Here is a 20,161-nt window from a genome sequence, read left to right as displayed (position 1 = left end):
AGAAAGATGTTGCTGGATGAACTTCACAAGGTACATTTGGGAATCGTAAAAATGAAAAGTATGGCCCGATCTTACTCCTGGTGGCCAAACTTGGATAGCGACATCGAGACTCCAGGAAAAAAATGTGAACTGTGTATCCAGCAACGACCAGAAAGAAGTGATCCTGTTTTGCTTGGCGACTGACGTCTGCACCAGGAGACAGAGTTCACATGGATCATTTTTCGTTTCGTAAATCGGATTTCTTTGTGTTATGGGGGCCTATTTTGGTGGACCTAGGGGCCCTCCTTAGCCATGCGGTAAGACGCGCGGCTACAAAGCAAGACCATGCTGAGGGTGGCTGGGTTCGATTCCCGGTGCCGGTCTAGGCAATTTTCGGATTGGAAATTGTCTCGGCTTTCCTGGGCATAAAAGTATCATCGTGTTAGCCTAATGATATACGAATGCAAAAATGGTAACCTGGCTTAGAAACCTCGCAGTTAATAACTGTGGAATGCAGAATGAACACTAAGCTGCGAGGCGGCTCTGTCCCAGTTTGGGGATGTATTGCCAATAAGAAGAAGAAGAAGAAGGGTGGCCACCGGAGGTGCCGGAACGTCCGTAAGATCCGGAACGTCCGTAAAAAATTTCAATTCAAGGAATTCGGCTTTGGGACAATTCGTCGAATGACGTTTAGTTCGACATTTTGTCGAAAGGACATTTGGTCGAAGGAACATTCAGTCGAATGGACATTTGAACGAAAGGACATTTAGTCGAATGGACATTTAGTCGAAAGGAGATTTTGACATTTCTGGTTAAATAATCCATAAGATACATGAATAAACTGGTTGGAGGAATTCAGTGGACATGAGGAATTTCAATCAGCAGCTGAAGAAACGAATAAGGAAGCCAATGAAGATTTTTCATCTGAGCTAACAGAAACTTCTGGAGATTTGGTGGATTATTGAAAAATTGAAAACCTTCAGAAGTAGCAAAATATATACTGCCGCTAACCGCAAGTCGAGCACATCTGTATATGGGGCTCCATGTACAGATGTGCTCGACTTGCGGTTAGCGGCAGTATACCCTATTCTATTTTCGGCACATGGTCTAAAACCAATGATATCAATGTTATTTTGCTAATACTTCATCGCAGTCGGCTTTGGAACATTTCGTTGATTGACATTTGGTCGAATGGAAATGGTTTTTTATTCTTTTCATTGATACTCTTTCTTCCACTCAATATGTATACAATAATTAGTTCAGTATAAAATGGTCTTTGAACCATAATTCGTTAGTTATTGGCCGAAAACTTAATTTCGACCAAATGGTCATATGACCTAATCTGCCATCACACGCATATTCGTCCAATATTTGCTGGAATTTCGGTACATCAGTACATCGGTACATGGGACAGTTATGCGTGTAACGATAGTAATGTCTATTCAGCGTCATGTGTAATGACGAAACATCATTCGACTACATTTCTTTTGACCAGGTGGTATAGATTCAATATAGTCGGGTTCGCTAAAGTCAATATCCAGTCGAGAATAATATCGCAATATTCACCGTTTTCGTATTATTTATTCTTTTTATCAGCCCATCATTCTTTGGACAATATTGGAAAAATAATTTTATGACTTTTAGGAATACCGCAATAAATCATTTATTTTTTAATTGTTATTGGCTTAAGTTCTTTATTTCAAATATCCATTCGACGGAACGTCATTAGACTGATGGGCCAAACACAATTGATACATTTGCGTGCGTTTCCCATGGGAAAACTGTCAAAACGCACGCAAACGTATCTATTGTGTTTGGCCCATGAATGTACCAAGATTATCAATTCAAAAATCCACTTTCGACCAAACGTCATATAACCAAATGAACGAAGATTTTTTCAGAAAACTGATTTCGACTAAATGACCATTCGACGTAGTGTCCGTTCGACTAAACGTCATTCTACCAAATATCCTGCGTCTGTAGTGGATTAAAAAAAACCTTTTCGATTAAATGTCCATTCGACGTAATGTCCTTTTGACCAAATGTCATTCGACTAAATGTCATTCGACCAAATGTCATTCGACGAAATGTCTTTCGACGAAACACTTTCGACGAAATGGTATAGATTCATGGAATTCATCCTAGAAGTGCGCGTTTTTTTTCAAAGCTTTTCATTATCGTACTTTGAGCAACAAATGATTGTGGTGACCCAATTTGGTGAACCTGGGTGGCCACCGGAGGTCCTCCAGTAGATCCGGAACGTCCGTAAAATGGTCAATTCATAAAACTTATCATAAAAGGGTGCGGTTTTTTCCAAAGCTTTTCATTGTCGAAAACTGAGTAACAAATGATTATGGTGACCCAGTGTGATGGACCTGAGTGGCCACCGGAGTTCCTCCAGAAGATCTGGAACATCCGTAGAATGAATCACCGAACGCTGAGTAATAAATGATTATGATGACCCTTTTTGAAGGACCTGGGTGGCTACCGAGGTCTTCCTGAAGATTTGGAACGTCCGTTACAGTGGTCAATTCGTGGTGAATGGTGAATATCGATCATGGAAGCAAATTATGCCATACTTGAAAATATTTTCTGGGTTAATGTGATTGTCCTTTCAAACAAATAGTGTCGTCTTAATTTTTATGAATTGACTATAATTACAGATTTTTTTTAACTGGCGGAGCTTTCATTTGTGGCTACTCACGTTCCTGAAAATGGGTTGCAACGATCATCCATTACTCAGGATATGAAAATAGGAAAACTATGACAAGTTTCATGAATTGACCGATTTTACGGATGATCTGAATGTACCTGAAGACATACAGTGGGCAATCCATGCGAATTGGTTACGATCATTGGTTTCTAAAATTAGGAAAATAAAAAGGTTTAGAAAAATAGTGTGCTTCATCTTCTTCTTCTATGGAAAACACGCCATTCCTAAGGTGGGTTTTATGAATTGATGATCTCTTTTACGTGTGATACGGATATTCCTAAGGGCCTTTAGTTGCTACTCACATCCGTGAGAAAAGGTCACGGCAATAATTTCATGTTCAGAGTACGACAAGGAAATTTAAAAAAAATAGCCTATTCTAGTATGTATTACATAAATTAACCACTTTAACCGATGTTCCGTATCTTCCGTAAGACCTCCGGTAGTCACTTTGGTAAATAAGAACGGGTCACGACATTCCTTCGTATCTTGCTCAGAGCTCGATAATAGAAAGATTTTTTTAAAAGTTCGATAATGAAAAGCTTTAGAAAAAACCGTGCTCTTTTATGATAAGTTTCATGAATTGACCATTTTTACGGGCGTTCTGGATCTTCTGGAGCACTTCCGGTGGCCACCCAGATCCACCAAAATAGGTCACCACAATCATTTGCTACTCAAAGTACTATGAGGAAAAGCTTTGGAAAAAACCGCGCTCTTCTATGATGTATTTCATGAATTGACCACTTTTACGGACGTTCCGGATCTTCTGAAGGACCTTCGGCCATACAGGTCCATCCAAATGGGTCACCACAATCATTTGTTACTTGTAGTACGATAATGATAAGCTTTGGAAAAAACCGCGCTATTATATGATAAGTTTCATTAATTGACCATTTTTACGGATGTTCCGGATCTTCCGGAAAACTCCGGTGGCCACCCAGTTCCACCAAAATGAGTAACCACAATCATTTGTTACTCAAATTACGATAATCAAAAGTTTTGTGAAAACTGCATTCTTCTAGGATGAGTTCCATGAATTGACCACTTCACCGAATGTTCAGGATCCTCTGGAGGACCTCCGGTGGCCACGCAGGTCCATCAAAATGGGTCACCACAATCATTTGTTACTCAGTGTTCGATAATTAAAAGCTTTGGAAAAAACCGCGCTCTTCTAGGATGAGTTCAATGAATTGACCACTTCTACGGAGGTTCCGGATCTTCCGGAGGGACACTGGACCGTGAAATAACCAGGAATTGTGTTGATCCATGGAAATGGACAATGGCTACATTCTAATAGAATTATTGCTACGCAAATTAATGAGCATTTCCAAAATCACCCTTCGAGAGGCAAGAAATCACGCCAAAAATTGGCCTAAGAATCTATGTTCCTTCAACATCGATTCCTGGGAACCAGAATGGCCAAAGTGCAAAAATCTGTCCGTAACGACATCCGTGGAATCCATACCTTCAATTTGATTCCAAAAGATTGAGAATCGGTTCGAAAATGAACTTTTAGGAGCGAATTCAATTTGGGGTCATTTTTGACCCGCTAATGCACAATGTGTAACTTTTTTTTAATGCACTAGGAAGGTTAAGTCAAAAAATCTGTATTGCAAATCTGTATTTATCTGAACCAAATCAAATTCGTCTTTAATAAAGTTAGTTTTGAAAAGATGAAGTCCGGAAATACTAAGCAGAACTACAAGTCAGACATGTCAATATTTAGCAATTTTTTCTGCAATTCTTTCCCAAGATTACAAATAAAGGAATACAAGAAACAATGTTTGCTTTTTCAATGTTTAAGATTTGATCGATATTAACGAATAACATATGCCACGGATCCAATATAGCCATATACAGAACAACTTTATTGGACAGCCATTTCATATATCATCTATGATTGTTAGACCTGATTTTTTAGTATTATTTTAGAGGATTTTCCAAGACCACATGTATTAAAATATAATCTGAACATTTTCCGGAACATAATCTGATCAAATTTCAAAATTATTGATCTGCATAAATTTCCAATTAAGAACAAAACCTACCAGAGACCACGTGTTCTGTATTTTTAAATTGAAATTTATTTAATCTCAAAATGGTTCTTAATAAGATTATTTTAGATTAGCATACAAGTAATTTACAATAATTTTTGGTACTAATATCTTCAAGAAATCTGTAAAATCTGTAAATTTTCCAAAAATCTGTATATCTGTCACAGCCTTACCTCGAAAATCTGTAAAATACAGAAAATTCTGTATATGTGACAACCCTGGTCGGGTGCTTTGTTATTACTCTCGCGGTGTTGCTAGTAGTCGGGGATTTTTCATCTTCAATTTCGTAAGAGGCAATTGAACACGAATGAAAGTTTGTATTAATAATTTAAACATGAAACGGAATGAAAAAAATATGTTTTCATCATATAATTGCATTCAGGGAATACAAATCAACAGCTCAAAATTCGATAATTATTGGTTGAAATGTGTGCGCCTCGATAATTTTTAGTAAGTTAAAACAAGATGGTCACACTGGAAGTGCCCGTCGTATGAATCGTGCAGAAGTTGTGCGAGGGCATTCATCTCTTAGTTGGTTTATCTCATCTCAGCACTTGAGAATCATCGAAGTATTCCAACCGGAATCCAGATGAATTCACACTTGATTCCATTCGGTATCATTAAGGGATACCCTTGGTAATCTGTGGGAGATACCCTTCATAATCCATGGAGAATTTGTTTCAGAATCTCTCGTAAATTTCCTTCGGAATTCCTCCGGAGTCGTTCTAAAATTTGTTTCGAAATTGTTCGGAGATTTGCTTCGGAATTCCTTGACGATTTGCCTCGTAATTCCTGAATGATTTGCTTAGGAATCATTCGACGAATCGCTTTGCATCGGAATTCCTAGAAGATTAATTTCGGACTCCCTCGACGATTTACTTCGGAATCCCTCGAAGATTTGCTCCGGAATCCTTCAACGATTTGCTTAACAATATATGTATGGAGGATTCCCTTAGGAATCACCGGAGAATTCTCTATGGAATCTCTGGAGGATTGATTCGGAGTCCCTCCATGGTTTTCTTTGGGATCCTTCTACAGATTGCTTCGGAATCATTCGACGATTTGCTTCTACATCCCTGGAACATTGCCTACGAAATCCCTGAATATTCTCGGAATTCCTGGAGGATTAAATTAAATTCTCATTGAAATCCCTGAAACATTTCCGTCGGATTCACTGGAACATTCCCGTTCAAATTCCTGGAATATTCCTGGAAGTCGAAATTCCTAGATGGTGGAGGATGTTCATATAATTCTCATTGGAAGCCCTGAACCATTCCAGTCGGAATCCCTGGTGGATTGCCTTCAGACTCCCTGAAGGTTCCCTTCGGTCATCGAAATCTACATTCCAAGTGGAACTTGGCCGGCTTTTCAACTTAGTATTCTATTAGCATTTCCTCAGTTATTTATTGAAAGTTTTTCTATGCCCGCCATTGAGCATCAGCAGAAAGCACATGCTTAAGAAAAAATAATATGGATGAGTGTGATTGATCCGCAGTTGCCTTAGGTGATTGGACCGCATTTATCACATTATCAATAAAATAGCTTAATGAGGTGGTAAAATGTTCGAGAATTTTTGAAAAGAAGCTCAAACTAGAGGAAATAGATGAAGGGGCTATAGCCCCCTAGGCATCTGGGCTAGTTACGCCAATGCGGAAAAATCTACGGAAATTTAAAAAAATCGTCCTAATTTTAACGGAAAATTCTGCGGACTTCTTTAATTTTGAATCGGCGCGGAAAATTATAAACCAACGGCGGCGCGCCGATGCAAAAATGCCGGCGGCGGCGTGCCAAAAACTGTCGGCGGCGGTGGCGTGGCGGCGCACACCTCTAGTTAGGAAGTACCTCAAACTTTTCCCGTAAAAATCTAAAAATTCTTCCGTTAATGTCTTGAAAACATAAAAAAAACGCGAAGAAAAACTTGAAAAAATATGAATGTAATAACAATTGCCACGCCGATTCACGCCGCCGCCGCTGGTTAAAATGGCTATCGGCGTGACGCCGATAACGCCGCCTCCGCCGCCGACGATTTTTTGACCGGTGCACACCTCTAGCTGTGGCCACATCAAATTTTCCGCTAAACCGTTTTCGATGAATATCTGTTTCGCCCAAACGTAAATTTCACCCAAATGTAATTCAACTAACTTCTCTTTTTTAATAATTTCAAAAATTTCGACCCTTTTCTTTTTAAATAATTAATAATTTAACTGAAAAAAGAATTCACCATTTTAATTTCCGCAGATTTTTTCCATCAAATTCAAAAATAAAGATTCGTGCAACTGCCAATGCATTTCATTTGGAAATTCTGGACAATTTTTCGTTTGATTCCAAAGATTTTTTTTTAAATCTAAATTTTGAACAATTTGCTGAGATTTTTTTTGGAAATTCCGGAGAATTTCTCGTGAATATTCAAGAGAGTTTTCCATTAAGCTTCCACGGCGAAAATCCAATGTATTTTCTGAGTAATTTTCCAAAAATCTAAAAAAAAAAGCTGGATAGTTCACCGGTTTTTTCCGGCGAAACACAAAAGATTTGATAAGAAAATTATTTTGAGCTTTTTAGTGGAATGTTTTCACCTGTCATAAGACGAGTTTAAACAATCCCATTGAATTCCACCACTTAATTGTATCCTGACAGATACGTATTTCGACCTCAACAGTAAGGCCGTCTTCAGTGTCTTGTACTTGACTCGACTCAAGTCGAGTCAAGTACAAGACACTGAAGACGGCCTTACTGTTGAGGTCGAAATACGTATCTGTCAGGATACAATTAAGTGGTGGAATTCAATGGGATTGTTTAAACTCGTCTTATGACAGGGGACAAAAGATTTTTCCGTTAGGACCTGAATGTTATGGAATGAAACCACTAACGTAACGGCTGGATTTGTAAATCTTCTGTCAAATCCTGCCGTTACCGTCGCCGTTTCACTGCATTCAAGGCTGTAATGTCCAAAAAAAGAAAAAAAAAATGTTCTTATCCAACGTAATATAAAAATAACCACGCCGATTCACGCTCCCGCCGCTAAAATTTAGATAAACGCCGCCACCGCTAATTTTTGAACCTCTAGTCCCAAAGCCCTATCTCATGTATATCATAACAATAGTGCATCGTTCAAGAATAAAATGAACCGATGTTATTTAAATTCTGTTAACAGTCCAAGTCAGAATAAAATATATGTTTGTGTTCGAGACACTTTAAAACATGTTTTGTGCTGAGCATCTTCTGTTGCTGAAAAGGCAACATTTCAGAACGAATGAACCATCGGCCCATTAGAGTAAAATCAACAGTGATTCAAATCGTTCGGGGCTGTCAGTTCGAAAATGAATCTAAAACAATAATTTTCCCAGCAGCTGTTATAGATTCATTTTTTATACAAGTCAACTGTCAAAAAAATAAAACTGGTATAATGCTCAGTTCTATTTTCTGAAGATTTGAACCACGAATGAATCACGAGATTCAAATATTTTTCAATTGTTTTAGTGTATGAATGCGTAATTTTATCTACGGATCGATCCACTTTGCAATTATGGCGCATTTCTTGGCCGCAACATAATTATTTCAATAAATTGTAAATTTTAAAAACATGAATGGAGCACTGCTGGGAAAACCAGCGAGTTTGTTCTATTTTGCTTCAGATTCAAACTAGAATAGTGGTCGAAAATTTGGAATGAAACTGAATCACTACTGATTTTACTCTGAACTGTCAAAAGTTGAGTCAAGTGGCCTGCGGTGTTTTACTAGTGCGTTTGGAACCATATTATACCGGTTAATTTTGTACGTCAAACAAGACCGAAAATGTCGAGGAGGCTGTTCCATTCGACTACTGAGTCGAAAAGAAATCTGACGCGTTCCGGATAACTAGCTTCAGCGTTTCCTGAAATAAAAACGAAAATCGATTCTTCATTTGAGCAGCGCGCTTGCCAGGTATAATAAAGGATTGATATATGGCAATTACATGTTTAAAAACTGCTGCTATTCTACACAACACTTATCTAAGAAAATGCATTCAAATTAAACGTTCCGAAAAACGGCATTTTGCTAAAATTCATTCTGAAAAAGGTCATATGTTCAAAAGGCCGAGAAGGTCAAAAGGCGAAATGTTTTGTGGTGCAACATAATACGTTTGATACATGTTGCTTAAGAAGGGATTTCATATACTTTTCCTTTTTCTGGTCAAATTCGCCTGCATTAAAATAAGAGATTACATTCATCCTTATTCCGGGCAAACGCCTACTTCTTAAAAGGGAAACTCATTCACCTTTGTCTCACCTCGAGTATTTTTCTGAAGATGTACACATCTACCATTGTATTATTCCAGGCAGATGCATTACTTTTAAAGAAGGAATCACATTGATCATTGCTTCGTTCCGGGCAAACGCGGTATTTTGTTTAAAATGATTCACATCCATCATTGCCTAACTTCTTAAGAAGGCTTATACAGGACAGGAGTTTGATTTCAAAGGTAGGAGAATATTTACCAAAACGCTTTCAACCGGAATTGCTGTTTGGAATTCCACTTTTTTAAATGCACCCTATTTAAGATCACTTCTGACGGAATCCAAGTTTCAAAGTGCTCGCGTTTTCAGGGGCACACCACTCGATACGGAAGCAACGTACAACTGTCATTTTTATTTTTCACGCATACTGCGACGCAGCAAAGCTAAATAAACAAAATGACAGTTGTGCACCGCCTCCGTATCGGGTGGTGTGCCCTGAAAACGCGAGCACTTTGAAACTTGGATTCCGTCAGGAGTGACTCTTAGCATGAGCATGAGCATGAGCATGATTGACCGCCCACGGTTGCTACTCCGTTATTGCCAGGTCAGCTGTAATTACACAGAGAACCAACAGATGAAGTTTGGGACTAACACCATCTTCAATGTGTAAAAACTGGTGACCTCAAAATAAGCAATACCAGCGCCGGCCGTGTCCGAATGCAGGTCAATTAAGGAATAGGTAGGATAATGTTGACGTGATTCTCGCTTTGATAGAAGCCGACGAGTCATCTGCACTTCCACGAGAAATCACTGGGATGTTGGACATATGGGGAAGGGAGTGTGGCAGGGTTCGTTTTGGTAAACGGTATGCCGTGTATAGCGTGTAGTTTGCTCGATGAAAACAAAACTAATAATTTTATTCGAAGGCCGCACAAAGCAGAATAAAATTCCGGTGACCGGCTGATCGTTCTGCTTACCGCACTAAGCAGAACAAAATTTTAAAGACCGGCCGATCGTTCTGCTTACTGAAGAATAAATGTCTGGACGTGATCTTAACTTTTACTTGTCAATTAATTTACTCACCCGCACAAAGCAGAACAAAATTTAGATGACCGGTTGATCGTTTTACTTTCTGAAGAAAATATGTCTGCACGCGATTTTCGATCGCACTACGTTCAATACAATACACGAACAAACCTGCACTGGTTGTTTCACTTGTTTATTAATTTACTCGTGCACAGCATAACCGGAGACTTCCGACAACCGCGCGATCGTTCTGAGTTCAACACTTGTACTGATTGTTTCACTTTATTTCTTCGCCCCACTGTGTTGAACTTAATTTTAATATTAAAACCCGACTTAATCCACCTACAGTGAACGCAACCCTTCTTACACTTTTGAATGGTTGTGTGCCCAGCGCATATCACAATTCCCATCCATACGACCTTCAATTGAACGTAAAATAACTGATATTATCCTGCTTTTAACGATTTCAAAATAAAAAGAGATATTACTGGAAATTTAACAATTTTAAAAATACAAAAAGACTGCAGATTTGATTTGCCGCCTTAAATGGCAATATTACAGCTTCTGTTTAAGCCCAAAAGAGTTCAAATCGGGTCATAGACGGCTGAGATATTGGTGTGACAATTCTTCATTAGTAGTCTGAAAATATGTCTCATATTCGTATTTCACAGATATCTCTGAAACCGAATTTCCAATTGCAGAAAAATGAATGGGTCCAATGACAAAAACATAGCTTTCGTTTAAAGATAAAATCGCACAAATCGGTCCAAGGACGACTGAGATCTTGATGGGACATATTTTACCAATGTGTGAAGTTGATACGTCTAATGCTTTATGTTCGTATTTCAGAGATATCACCGGAACCCAATGTCTAATTGCAAAAACAAAATACAATGGGTTCAATGGCAAAGTCATAGCTTTCGTTTAAAGATAAAATCATGCAAATTGGTTTACAGACGGCTGAGATATTCATGTGACATTATTATGTTAGTTTTCTGAAAATGCACTTCATGTTCGTATTTCTCACATATCTCCGGAACCCAATGTGCGATTGCAAAAAATTGAACTCGTACAATGACAAAGTCATAGCTTTCGTTTAGTGTTAAAATCGTGCAAATCGGTCCACGGACGGCTGAGATCTTGATGTGAGATTTTGTAACGCACACACATACGCAGACACGCACACACGCACACACACACACATACATACATGTGCTCAGTTCGTCGAGCTGAGTTGATTGGTATATACGACTTGGGTCTCCGAGCCTCGGATAAAAGTCGATTTTCAAGCGATCTTTATACCCTTCTTAGGGTGTAAGAAGGGTAAAAGGATATTTCTGAAAATTTAACAATTTTTAAAAAATACAAAAGGCTGCAGATTTGATTTGCCGCCTTAAATGGCAATATTACAGCTTCTGTTTAAGCCCGAAAGAGTTCAAATCGGGTCATAGACGGCTGAGATATTGGTGTGACAATTTTTCATTAGTAGTCTGAAAATATGGCTCATATTCGTATTTCACAGATATCTCTGAAATCGAATTTCCGCTTTCAGAAAAAAATAATGAGTCCAATGACAAAACATAGCTTTCGTTTAAAGATAAAATCGCACAAATCGGTCCAAGGACGATTGAGATCTTGTTGGGACATATTTTACCAATGTGTGAAGTTGGTACGTCTAATGCTTTATGTTCGTATTTCAGAGGTATCTCCGGAACCCAATGTCTAATTTCAAAAACAAAATACAATGGGTTCAATGGCAAAAGTCATAGCTTTCGTTTAAAGATAAAATCATGCAAATTGGTTTACAGACGGCTGAGATATTCATGTGACATTATTATGTTAGTTTTCTGAAAATGCACTTCATGTTCGTATTTCTCACATATCTCTGTAACCAAATGTTCGATTGCAAAAAATGAACTCGTACAATGACAAAGTCATAGCTTTCGTTTAGTGTTAAAATCGTGCAAATCGGTCCACGGACGTCTGAGATCTTGATGTGAGATTTTTGTAACGCACACACATACGCACACACGCACACACGCACACACACACACACATACATACATGTGCTCAGTTCGTCGAGCTGAGTTGATTGGTATATACGACTTGGGTCTCCGAGCCTCGGATAAAAAGTCGGTTTTTCAAGCGATCTTTATACCCTTCTTAGGGTGTAAGAAGGGTAAAAGGAATATTTCTGAAAATTCAACAATTTTTAAAAATACAAAAGGCTGCAGATTTGATTTGCCGCCTTAAATGGCAATATTACAGCTTCTGTTTAAGCCCGAAAGAGTTCAAATCGGGTCATAGACGGCTGAGATATTGGTGTGACAATTTTTCATTAGTAGTCTGAAAATATGTCTCATATTCGTATTTCACAGATATCTCTGAAACCGAATTTCCGATTGCAGAAAAAATAATGAGTCCAATGACAAAACATAGCTTTCGTTTAAAGATAAAATCGCACAAATCGGTCCAAGGACGATTGAGATCTTGTTGGGACATATTTTACCAATGTGTGAAGTTGATACGTCTAATGCTTTATGTTCGTATTTCAGAGATATCTCCGGAACCCAATGTCTAATTGCAAAAACAAAATACAATGGGTTCAATGGCAAAGTCATAGCTTTCGTTTAAAGATAAAATCATGCAAATTGGTTTACAGACGGCTGAGATATTCATGTGACATTATTATGTTAGTTTTCTGAAAATGCACTTCATGTTCGTATTTCTCACATATCTCTGGAACCAAATGTTCGATTGCAAAAAAAAATGAACTCGTACAATGACAAAGTCATAGCTTTCGTTTAGTGTTAAAATCGTGCAAATCGGTCCACGGACGGCTGAGATCTTGATGTGACATTTTTGTAACGCACACACAGACACACACATACATACATGTGCTCAGTTCGTCGAGCTGAGTTGATTGTTATATACGGCTTGGGTCTCCGAGTCTCGGATAAAAAGTCGGTTTTTCAAGCGATCTTTATACCCTTCTTAGGGTGTAAGAAGGGTAAAAAACCCCTAAAGTTAAAAAAATTTAATCGCCCGCACGGCAGAACCGGACATTTCGATAAACGCACGATCGTTATGCGTCCAACACAAAACACGAAAAAACTTGCAGTCACAAAATATACTCTCTAGGGTTATTGAATACACAAACCTTAACATGTATTATAAAGATAATAAATTCATTTCTCACATTTTTCACATTTCATGCCGTTTATTTTAAATGTATTTTTTAATTTTAATTGTACCTAATATTTATTTTTATATTTATATTTTAATATTTCTGTATCAACTCTCGCATTTTAAATGTAAACTTCATACCTTCAATTTATATTCAAAATTCAATTTTGATTGGACAAAAAATGTTCGAAATTAAAAGTTTTGACAAAATAAAGGGGACATTTCACTACACTCAACTTGATCGGAAAGTTGGCCAAAATAACATAAGACAACAAGGGGTGGGTGGAAGTCCTGATAACCATGGTAATTATCTAACAATAACAATCTATCCTATTAATTATAACAATAACGGAATATCGTTTAGTATTACATATTCTTCTTCATTTTCGACGAACAATAATACCCTTGATTGTGAAATTTCTGATGAGATGCTTTGTGGTCATCCCTTTTGCCGTTTCACTTGCGTGAGCAATAATTTTACGCATTTTTGAAATACATAATTCAATTTTAAAGGTTTCTCACTTATCTCTAGGTTCATAGCAGAAGCGGCAGTCACTAGGCGACCGAGCTTGTCGCAGAATTCCTTGAATGAATGTCGCAGAATTCCAGAATGTCCTTGGAAGAAGACACTCCATTCCCATGTCGGATTCCGAAAAAACGATCTAACGCATGGCCTCGTTTACACCAGCTATAACCTCGGAAACCCCCATAACAAATAGGAAATTTTCAACGTTCAGTATGCATTTTTAAATTTTGCGATATTTTATATATTCTATTTTTAGTTAACACGCTACCAATAAAAGCAAGTTCTTTTTTGCCTACACATTCGTACACAAACACACAAGCACATATATAAATGCACATATAAACAGTCATCATCACAATTCATCGACCTGGGTCCAAAGCCGATGATTGAAAGTTCGGTTTTAGGAGTGCACATTATTTTAGGCTACATGTACACGAAAAGCAGAACATGAATAGTCATGAAAATATCTCAAAAATAGAGCGATACTTATCAAACAAAATATTTATCAAACATAACTTCTAAGCAATATTGACGCTTCTCGAGCGTCAATTAAGCAAATGACCTTCGCTACTTAAAGTTAGAACTGGCCAGTTCTTCATGACATTAGTTACTAGGAAGTTGTGAAAGAAAACACTCGGCACCTCCATGGTGGAGAATCATTGGCACCTTTCAATATTTCTGTGGATGATATAAGGACATAAGTGCTGTCCAATGAGCAGCTCGAAGCAGCTCAAAGTTGTTCCCGTCCTGCTCGTTCTTTTTTGTCAAGAAATGGGCATGATAGAGATGAGAACAACTTCGAGCTACCTCGAGCCGCTCACTGGACACCATCATATTCTTTTTCAAGATCACATACAAGAAAAAGGAAATAATAACAGTCTTGAAATATGTGAAAAAAGGAATTTCTGCTGGAATGCATTGCTTCCAATAGTCACGCTATGATGGGGAGAGCAGGTATCAAAAATCATTACCATAATGTGTGTGATCCTTAGTGAATTATATAAAATGTGTAATGGCAAATATTGTAATGACTTCTCTCGATACTTATCTTGGATACAGACTGCAATCAACCAACTACTTCCAGTTGCCGGGAGAGTAGTGCCGTAGTGCGTTGTAGTGAGGGCTCCGAATTTCAAATAACGATACACGATGATGCTCCCATTTCTCGTCTCCTTTGCGGCTTCAAGGAACTTCATTTTCTATTTAGATATTCTTCAGATATCTTGAAAATCAAAATTCCTAAAAATTACGGCACTCCGGAAACAAAATTTGAAGGGTGTAAAATTTTTGCATCCACTCTGGATTCCGTCAGGAGTGACCTTAAGAACAAAAACTACCTACCTACTAAACAACGGGGAATTGTTACATTCGGGGAAATTGAAGTCGGGAAAATTCCATTCCACGTTGCACATTTTGATTAGATTTGGTTACAGCAACTTAAATGTAACCAAATTCGGTCACATATAAGTTGCGACAACTAACTTGCAACATGTGTGCTGCTCGGGATATAGCAACAAGAGCAATATACTTATAAGTTACGTAACAGAGTTTTCTGGATGTTCAGCCAAAACAACTCACCGTAAACAATTATTAAAATACCCATAACAAATCAGGTTGCGTTGGTATCCGTTATTACAAATTTTCTTCTTATTGGCATTACATTCCCCACTGGGTCATTGCCGCCTCGCAGCTTAGCACTTTCACAGTTATTATCTGCGAGGGTTCTAAGCAACTACTTTTATGCCTAAGGAAGTCGAGAAAATTTCCAGTTCGAAAATTTCCTAGACCGGAACGGGAATCAAACACAGCCACATTTATCATAATCTTGCTTTGTAGCCGCACATTTCACCGAACGACAAAGGAAGACCTTTAATTAATAAATATATAATTTTATAAATAAGTTACTAAAATTCTCCTTTCGGCCCTTTTTTTTAGCATGAGCATGATAGACCGCCCACGGTTGCTACTTCGTCTCATTTGGCGTATATATTTTTTCTCCAAAAACCATAAAAATATTAGCAAAATTTTAATACAATACAACAGCTGGAAAATACGAATTTTCTACAATTAAAATATTTTTCTGGAATAATTCCATAGGAAAAGTGAAATCTCACTGCACTTCACGAATAATGAGAACGTCTAATTTCGTGAACGGTGGAATTGGACAGGATACTAAAAAGCTGCTTCTCATAACAAATGTGCTAACCTTGTGGCAATCCATCGGGTACGAACGGACCCAAAAACATCTCCATATTAACCTTAATTGCCACGAGCAGAATGGATGGTTTTCCCCTCGAAAGGTACTTCATTCCGACCAGACCAGGCCAGACACCATCGACACATGTGTTATCGGAGAGGCAAATTTGATGGAGCCCGTGCCCGACATTCCAGCTGGAGCGCCCAAACACATAAATACAATCGATCATTTTCCGACCATCACCAAACGGCGGCGATGGTTGGTTTCTGAAAGCTTTTTTTTCACTTTCGTGGCGATGATTCGTTCGCCAGTCTGGTGTTCTGTTATTATGGAGGGGTTTTTGCTTACCGCGTGGTCCAATTCCGCTTCAAATGCGCTCAATCCTTCTTCTTTCCGGCAGCTGCGACCAGGACTTCTGGGGAAATTGTTGTTTTTTCACGCTCTCTGACCAAGATAATCTTAATCTTCTGGTTGGTTTGCCCCAATCTGCTTAGACGAAAACGCACCGCACGAGTGTTTGGGTGCGAGATGGTGCCCCCCGTTTTGCCCCTCAACTTAACTCACTCGTCATCGTCTTCGGCATCGCTACAAATCTTACTGCTGGGAGCACACGCAACTTGGAGGATTTTTTCGCATTTTAACAACTTGTACTCCCACTTTTTGCTTCTCCCACTTACTGGTCTGTCGTATCACCTTGTATCTCGCCACCCGCCAAACGTTTTTGTGCTTTTTTCATTTATCTTCTTCACATCACACAGACACTCGTGCCCCCTTTTTGGGTTTATTTTTCTTCTATTTCCCGAACATCGCGATAATGCTACCGACTTGGGGAAATGCGAGCTGTTTTCACTTGTTGGTGCCGTAACACCGCACGTTTTTTTTTGTTATGTATGTCGCCGCTGTATTGACTGAAGCCGAGCTTCCTTAGTGGGAAAACCTCGAAGGAATTTCCCTCATATCATCACAAATGTTGTTCTTTTTTTTCTTCTTCCGCGCACAGAACCCAGGCAAATCACTCACTGTCTGGGAAATGGTTTTCGTAGAATTTCAAGGACGAAGGATCTCGCCTCGTTTGGTTGCGGTGCCGTTTTTGTTCGGTGGAATCGGTCACGGTTAGCAGCAATCTCTAAAAACCAATTTCCTCTCGATTTAAATGCGAGGAGGAAGTCTCGTCTGTAGCACGTCTGTGATTCCGTTTTATTTAGTTTTTTTTCTTCACTTTTTTATTTGATTCCGGAACTTAGCCGCGGAAAATCAGATTCCGTCTTTTCGCATTCCGGAACGCACCCAACGCCAAATAATCGTCACGATCGGATCGAAAATCTTTGCTTTCAAGAACTAACTTCGTCACGCAACGGCACAAAACATATTTATCAACATCATCCAGCGATTTGCACAATCTCCTCAATCCCCACAAGCTTCCCAACCGAGCTCGTGATCTACCATCATCGAAACCAGTCGCAGAACCTTCGCGCTTTCAGCCACCATTCGCTGTCGTTCAATTTCATTACTTATTCACGTCACGACAGTCATCTTTGCATCATCCCGTCAACAGCTTCTTAATGCCTTTATGAACACAAACACACGCACCAGCTCCAGACGGAGGACCTTGAATCCAAACTTTTAACACTTGTTCGTTCACGGGATCGAACTCCGTTCGATTTGCCTCCTCTGCCTAATCGTCAGCACCCGCTGGCAGCGGAAGACAGCTCGGTGGAACACCGGAAAGCATCCCAAACTCCCCTAAGCGATACCGAAACTTCCGCTCTGCTTCCTTATCGAAACCAAAATGCAACCCAACCCCGGGGTGGCTGCCAGGAGAAAACGCGCGCTAACTAACCAAGTCCACCGACTGGGTCCCGACTTTCCGTTCCCAGATCTTATCGGCGCGACCCAAAATGGTCCAACTTCCTCCAATCCGCAGACACCTCACTACCGTGTCTGCCACTGCAGCAGAGCGTCGCACCCGACAGGTAGGCAGAAGAAAGTGCACAGAAAGAACAGAAAGGAAACCCGAGACACTGATGGACAAAGTGACTGACTGGACTGCCAGAAACCAGGAATGCACGACGGCCCCTCCAGTTCCCGATGTCGGTTGCCGAATTTTCGTTACTTGCCCGGGACGAGTCGAAATCCGTACTGGCAGGGTTGGTTCAACTTTTCCGGTCTGGTGGCTGTTGCTGGTCCAGCAGCTGTGTGGAAAACCGACGCGCTCTTCGGAGATGCTCATCAGCGGCCAGCAGCGTCGGGAAAACTCCCGCGCGAGAGGTGCGAGTTGGAGAAAATGAGAGACTGAGAGAAGGTGGTGGTGATTGCGTGTGCTCTCTCGTAACGTCCGACGTCGGCGTCGTCGTCGCGAACTCGCGAGTAGAGTTCATTCGTTTGGAGAAGGCGCGCACTGGAACACGATTGGATTGAATGACTATGAATTAACCCTCAGCCGGAGACCAACGTGTACGTTAATCTCGAAATTTCGGACCAATTTGGTTGCACACCTGACTTCTCAAATACTAATAATTCTAGTATCAGAGGCTTAGATCGTTACAACGCAGAACATAATAATATGTACGAATTATAAGATTTGGAATGTGTTGATGCAAACTTGAGACGTTCAAACAATGAAAGAATCTTGTTGTAGAGGAATTGTTATTTCCTTCTCTAGCCCTAGTCGCATTTCAGAAGAAATATTTGATAACGAAACATCCATTTTCATTTTTGAAATGATTGTAACGGCACAACATGGCCAAGTTATTAATCCCTTCGGGGATTCGTTCGGAATTCCTTCGGGGATTCGTTCGGAATCCCTTCGGGGATTCGTTCGGAATCCCTTCGGGGATTCGTTCGGAATCCCTTCGGGGATTCGTTCGGAATCCCTTCGGGGATTCGTTCGGAATCCCTTCGGGGATTCGTTCGGAATCCCTTCGGGGATTCGTTCGGAATCCCTTCGGGGATTCGTTCGGAATCCCTTCGGGGATTCGTTCGGAATCCCTTCGGGGATTCGTTCGGAATCCCTTCGGGGATTCGTTCGGAATCCCTTCGGGATTCGTTCGGAATCCCTTCGGGGATTCGTTCGGAATCCCTTCGGGGATTCGTTCGGAATCCTTTCGGGGATTCGTTCGGAATCCCTTCGGGGATTCGTTCGGAATCCCTTCGGGGATTCGTGCGGAGTCCCTTCGGGGATTCGTTCGGAATCCTTCGGGATTCGTTCGGAATCCTTCGAGTTCGTTCAGATCCCTTCGGGGATTCGTTCGGAATCCCTTCGGGGATTCGTTCGGAATCCTTCGGAGTTCGTTCGGAATCCTTCGGGGATTCGTTCGGAATCCTTCGAAGTTCGTTCGGAATCCCTTCGGGGATTCGTTCGGAATCCCTTCGGGGATTCGTTCGGAATCCCTTCGAGTTCGTTCGGAATCCTTCGGGATTCTGTTGGAATCCTTCGAGTTCGTTCGGAATCCTTCGGGGATTCGTTCGGAATCCTTCGGGGATTCGTTCGGAATCCTTCGGGGAGTTCGTTCGGAATCCTTCGGGGATTCGTTCGGAATCCCTTTCGGGGATTCGTTCGGAATCCCTTTCGGGGATTCGTTCGGATTCCCTTCGGGGATTCGTTCGGAATCCCTTCGGGGATTCGTTCGGAATCCCTTCGGGGATTCGTTCGGAATCCCTTCGGGGATTCGTTCGGAATCCCTTCGGGGATTCGTTCGGAATCCCTTCGGGGATTCGTTCGGAATCCCTTCGGGGATTCGTTCGGAATTCCTTCGGGGATTCGTTCGGAATCCCTTCGGGGATTCGTTCGGAATCCCTTCGGGGATTCGTTCGGAATCCCTTCGGGGATTCGTTCGGAATCCCTTCGGGGATTCGTTCGGAATCCCTTCGGGGATTCGTTCGGAATCCTTCCAGGATTCGTTCAGAATCCTTCCAGGATTCGTTCAGAATCCTTCCAGGATTCGTTCAGAATCCTTCGGGATTCGTTCGGAATCCCTTCGAGATTCGTTCGGAATCCTTTGGGGATTCGTTCGGAATCCTTCGGGATTCGTTCGGAATCCTTTGGGGATTCGTTCGGAATCCTTCGGGATTCGTTCGGAATCCTTCGGGATTCGTTCCGGAATCCTTCGGGGATTCGTTCGGAATCCCTTCGGGGATTCGTTCGGAATCCCTTCGGGATTCGTTCGGAATCCTTCGGGGATTCGTTCGGAATCCTTCGAAGTTCGTTCGGAATCCCTTCGGGGATTCGTTCTGAATCCTTCGGGGATTCGTTCGGAATCCTTCGAAGTT

General features: G+C 40.5%; 1 protein-coding gene across 1 annotated transcript in view; it reads right to left on the bottom strand.

Annotated features, from left to right (window-relative positions):
• The window catches only part of LOC134209902 (alpha-2 adrenergic receptor-like), a 729,274-nt gene extending 711,251 nt beyond the window's left edge, over positions 1 to 18,023 (bottom strand). The window contains exon 1 of the mRNA XM_062685927.1: positions 16,241 to 18,023. The gene's annotated coding sequence lies outside the window, so the exon portion shown is untranslated. The remainder of the gene's footprint in view (positions 1 to 16,240) is intronic.
• Positions 18,024 to 20,161: the final 2,138 nt, after the last annotated feature.

The sequence above is a fragment of the Armigeres subalbatus genome, chromosome 1 (genome assembly GCF_024139115.2).
Source record: "Armigeres subalbatus isolate Guangzhou_Male chromosome 1, GZ_Asu_2, whole genome shotgun sequence".
NCBI classification, from domain to species: domain Eukaryota; kingdom Metazoa; phylum Arthropoda; class Insecta; order Diptera; family Culicidae; genus Armigeres; species Armigeres subalbatus.
The sequence above is the reverse complement of the archived record's forward strand: the minus strand, read 5'-3'. Positions and strand labels throughout refer to the sequence as shown.